The sequence below is a fragment of the Pinus tabuliformis genome, chromosome 3_2 (genome assembly GCF_031772625.1).
Source record: "Pinus tabuliformis cultivar Carrire ecotype Pingquan chromosome 3_2, CPIR1, whole genome shotgun sequence".
NCBI classification, from domain to species: domain Eukaryota; kingdom Viridiplantae; phylum Streptophyta; class Pinopsida; order Pinales; family Pinaceae; genus Pinus; species Pinus tabuliformis.
In genome coordinates, this window is record NC_142302.1 from 587700443 (window position 1) to 587706537 (window position 6095).

Here is a 6095-nt window from a genome sequence, read left to right on the forward strand (position 1 = left end):
CAATGTTTTTGTATGTTATTTGTCAATGATTTACTTTTAAAGGATTATCTGGTTTATATAATTATTTTTGATCAACCATGTAAGCATAATACATTTAAACAATGATCTTTACACTTTTCACATAATTGCTAATTGCGATTTCGCGGTGGGCGCTGATTGCGATTTCGCGGTGGGCACTGATTGCAATTTCGCGGTGGGCGCTGATTGCGATACTATGATAAGGGGCCCGGACCCGAAATGTTATACAATGTGATTAATAAACTCGCTTGGTCCACAAGTTTTGTAGAGTGCTAACCATTGCGCCAAGGGTTTCACGCCGATTGCGATAATGCGACGGGAGTGCCGGACGCGAAGACATTATGTTATATGGTGAATCTTCCTGTTGGGTCCATAGTTATCGTAGGATGTTGTGTCTAGGCATTGGATTTTTCATTGATAAGCTGGAACCACTAATGAACCCATCACCGAGAGTCATGTGTCGTTGAAATGGGTTGCTGGATAGTGGCTTACTATTGCGGAAGGGTGGTTGCCATGAATCCTTCAGGCCCACTCCCGCCTGCTAACCTTGGGTATTATGTTGAAACTGCCTCGATTTTGAGGGATGCCACCATGATCTTATATATATGATTATTGTGTCGGAGAAATGCAAGAGAGGATTGGCCGAATATAGAGATTTTACTGCATACAACAGGCCCTGACCCTGGCAGCAAGCGGAACCTTGCCTTGAGCAGTAGGGAGGTTCCGAGAAGGTTGCAGAAGGCCCGATTATCCAAATTGAGAGTTTGGATAGGTGTTTTTGCACTATTTTTCGCTAGGAGTTTAGTAGTTCTATATGTTTTCAAAGCTGGGCTCCCCATTCCCTGCCCATCTATCAGCTTGGAGGTGTAAGGGTTGAAATTGCTTGTTGTTGTACTTTTATCTCGTTTATGCCACTATTAAAAAGAAAGCCTCCCCACTATTGAGCAGGGCCTGAAGACATAGTCCAAATTGGACGAACTCCATAATCAAATCATTGTGTTATAGTTTTTGTGTTCTTTTGATTATTTCTGCATTGTTTATGTGCTTTTAAGTTCCATGGTCAATTAACTCTATTATATGTAATTTCGATGCATCTGAAAGTAAAATATCTTGGATCAACCATGTGACTCGAATCCATGGTGTGTAAAGAAAAACCCATCGTCGAGTTGTCAAGATTAACTTTTGAATATGGCTTCAAACATATTTATCATCGAATTTGAATTACAAAGGACATAGTCCCATTGTGTGGTATACTCTGTATTAATTTTGATGTTGTCATAGATTAGATAACAACCTTAGGCTTGAATAAAGCCTTCACTGGAATCAACAAAAGTATTGGTTAGAATTGTGTTATCGATTTTTCCAACTTCTTTTCTATAAGCACTGGTTATTTTCCTGATCAAATAGCAATGGTAGTCCATTATGTATGAGGACAATGTGCCAAGAATAATGTAATAGTCATTTACTTAAAAAGGAAACCTTGTATGACCAACGGTACAAGCAATATGACCCCAATTTGGGTCCCTTCCATAAATTACAACCTTAGTGAGTGATGAAGATGTAACTCATTGGAAAATCTTTGCTAAAGTGTTCACACCATATCCCTGAAACCATCCAAATCTAAACAATGATTAATGATAATGGTAAAACTCATAGCAATGTTGACCTGTCTTAAGCATTGAAGAAGGTGGTATAGTTACAATCCGTAAGTGAAATGCAGAAGGGATGCTTAATGGTTTGCGCTGGGGTTGTGCAATTCTCCCAGAGTTGCCACGTTGGAAAGATAGTTTTGATAAAAGTCAAATTTTTGCCCAAATTATAAATTTTTACCAAAATTTATAAAAAAATTGCATATGTTCAGAAGTCTAGTTAGGCAACAAACTGGCATATTTCAAAATTTTTTGTAGCATTTCTTTAACAAGAAAATGTTACAACACATTTCAAAAGATTTGAGCATTCTCCAAAACTAGTATATTTACAGTTAATATAGATCTAGGCTGGTTTAAGTATTAATCATTAATTTTATATTTTTCATTTCATTTTATTTTATTTTTGTTTTTATTAATTTGATCGAGTCAAAATGTGTTATTGATAATTATAATTGTTAAAACATAATTATAATTATTAATTATTTTATTTTTATGTAAATTGATTTTGTCAAAATGTTTAACAAAACATTACATTATAACATCTCTAACATACTGGGTTGGAGAGCGCCTCTTGGCACAATGATCCTTTCACCTTATACATAATTTTTATAGATGTCCACATTTATATAATTTTAGACTTAATAAAATATCTTTATATTTTTATTTTATTTTTTAGTTTATTTACAAAATAAAAGATTAACTAAAAATATGATGATTGTCAATTTCTTACCATGTAATGTTGGAAAGATGAGAGTCATGATGTGATTATGCAAATCAAAATCTTTCATCATAATTTTAAGATTACATATTTTTGGGTTTAGAGGCACTCTACAGTAGTGTTATAAATAAATGTAAACATTTAATGTGGACTCAATATGGGAGTGATAACACCCCATTGTACCAACCAGAAGAGACAACATTAAGTTTAAGCTTTACTAAAAGGCACATGACTACATTAAAGATAATTTGAATAATGACCATAAAAGAATTTGACTTTCTTTTAAACATAATTTCTGATGAAACTACCTTTTGGTTCTAAGGTAAGACCTAAAAGTTCATTTTCATGTTCTCTGAATCCAAGGAAATAGTTTTTTAGAATGAGTAAATGAGACTACCATTATACTCCTAAGCTTAGGACAACTACCCACAATCCTCATTAAACAAATAAATAATGTTTGGCCCCAACCCATATATTGGTTGACAAACACATTATGGGACATACCAGGAAATAGATTAACAACCAAAAACCTAAAAACACCCGTTAATAAAAAACATTTGACATATATATATCAGCATAGATCCATCTTAACTCCCAATCTACCAAGTGCAGAGGGGGATCAAATCTATTTTCACTCTAAAAGAGGTTTGCATCTCAAGAGAACCTCTTTTAGAGTGAAAATAGATTTGATCTCTCTTGGGGCTTATGCTCGTTTAACTTCCCCCTTTAAAGAGACTCCATTCCACATAAATACCATGGGTTCTCATAAACGTGGACCTCAAAAACCAATGATAATCATTTATAAAAATAATAATATATTTTTGCTTTTGTTTTATTTTTATTGTTTATTTTATTTTGACCAAGTTAACATATTTATAAAACATTACATTGCATTACATCTCTACCATACTAGGTTAGAGAATGCCGCTTGACACAATTAATTTTATTATCTTATTTTAGTTTTTTAATTTTAATTTTATACAATTTGATTAAGCCAAAATATTTACAAAACAAAACATTACAACATTTCATCCCTAAAAACTTTTAGCTCATTATCAATTAATTATTTTATTTATAATTAATTTTTTTTTATAAATACTTTTAAATAATTTATCAATTTAAAAAAAATACAAATCTTGTCATTTGAGACCACATGGCAATGTATTCGGAACATAAACTTGCTATAGAGTGCAATCATTGAAAAAACAATGAAAGGACATATATGTAATGAGTAAACAAATCAGCGTTTACAACTAAAATATCCTACTAGTAACATTTCAACTACAACTTAGTTATCAAAGAATGCATTTATAATGTCTCTCATGTTTTCTATATATAATTATATTTTCATGGGTATTATTATAATAAAAATAATTTCCGATTAATAAATAAATAACATTTCTTTTCCCTTATTTAAATTTAATTTAATTAATAATATTAAAATTATATATTATTATATAAAATAATATTTATAATAATATTGATATAATTAATATAATAAAATTTTAAAACATTATGATTGTAATGTTACTAAGAGTATTAATTTTTTTTAATATATTATATTTGGTCGTTAATAAAGGTATGGTTAAAGGAGTGGGAAAGGTTAAAAATAAAAAAAATGGATGTGAGTTTTATTTATATTTATTTTAGCTAATAAAAAATAAAATTAATATTAAAATGAATTTAGACTTTTTTTTTTGGGTAGGTAAGCATTCAGGGGTATTGAACTAGTGACCTATCGCAAAGAGTGCTTTAACATTGCACCCATTCACTGTTAATCCAAAGCCCTATAGGCTAGACTAATCTAATTATTAATAACTAATTATTTTAATTTTTTATTTACACTTTTTGTTAGCATATTTTTCTCTTAAGTATACTAAGATATGGAAATGTGTTTTGGATGAGATAACTCATTCACATATTTTATGCTATAATTTATGGATATTGCTGCAATCTTCATAAATGATTTTTAGATATTTGTGTAGTGAATTTTGATTCTCAAGCTTTGCACAAAAATTATCCAAAAATAATTTCTTGAAAATAGCTCATAGTAACATATTTACCATTAGTCATTTCCCACCATAATTTAAACAAGTTTTTGCATAAAAAATAGATAAGGATAAGATGTAAATAAATATACTTAATAGGAGTTACTTCCCACTATTATTTATTTTTTCCTTAATAATTATGTACGAGTAAAACTCTAAATGTGTATACTTACTAGTAGTTACTACCCACCAAAATTTACGGAAGCTCGTGAGCAAATAATTAATTTATCTACTTCACATCTCAATTTATTAGTTTGAGCCAAAGCAAAACTATTGACTACCATTAGTTTAACACTGACTAATGTAGATTATAATTTTTTATACAACTTTTCTTAAAACATAATTTTTAACTTGAGTGGTAGGGACAAAGGTGCCTTGTATCACTTGTTACCAAAGGCATTGACAAGTGGTGGCTTGTCTTTTAAAAATTATGAAATTAATTGCCATGTAAATATTGTTTAACAATGAAGACTAAACATTATGTTTTGGTCTTTTATACCAAAATTTAATATATATTTTTTTTGAAATAACAAATTTTCATTATTTAAAATATATTTTTAAATATATAAATAGATTTAATACACTCAAAAACCCTAAAAGACTGAAATTCTATAAACTTAATTATTTAAATTCACAAATTCAATGATTTTTAATTAAGTTTTAAATAAAATTAATAAAAAATATATTTATGCACAATAATAAAAGAGAGTAGTTTAAGGAGGCCACAATTTCTCTCGGAAAATAATGGAAATTTCAACAAGATTTTGACAAAATTTGATTGAAATTTTTGGAAATTCAGGTTGCCTCAAGGATTCTTGATGGTGTTGAAGCTTCACCATAAAAAAATTCTAGTTATTTGAAAATTTTCTAGTTGGATTTAGCCAAGAAATTTATGGTATGGGTGAAATTGTGGCCTTGGTAGACAATGGCTAATAAAAATACACTTATTTAAACTACATTTTATTGATGATGATGATTAATTGTCCACTAAGACAAGATTAATTGAGATTCTTTGACATTTTATTTCTATGATAAAAAAGAAGGGAGAGAAGAGTCACCTAGTTTGGCTGACTTAACAAGGCAAGAAGGTTGGTAGTGTGACAAAGATTTTGAAAATTAGAGTGAATGTGAGTAAGAGCTGGACAATCCACGAAAAAATATTTTTCATCGTCAACCCTCTTAATATAGCAAAAGTAACATTCTTTCGTCCTAAATTTCACTTTGAAGTTGATGAAAATTAACCCTAATCTTCACACTGTTCATTTTCTTTTTAGTACTAATCAAAGTGAAAAATAATTTTCAACTTAAAATTGATTAGGGCTTTATAACACGTGTAGTTCTTTATCATTCCACACTTTTCTATATTTAAAAATAATACAAATAATAAATATAATTATAATATTAAAAAAATAAATAATAAATACCATTATTATTATTATTTTTAATAACACAGCACTAAAGAGAGACTATTTCTCCAAAATACAATACAAAATTCAAATTAACAATTTGACTGAGAAACTTAAAATAAATAAATTTAATAAGAATATCCATACTGAAAGATCCTTACAGAAATACCTTACAAGTAAATATTCCGCCAGTATCGCATCATTCAGTCCCGTGACATCGCCAGCAATTTCGTTGTGTTAGCTTTAACTAATAGTT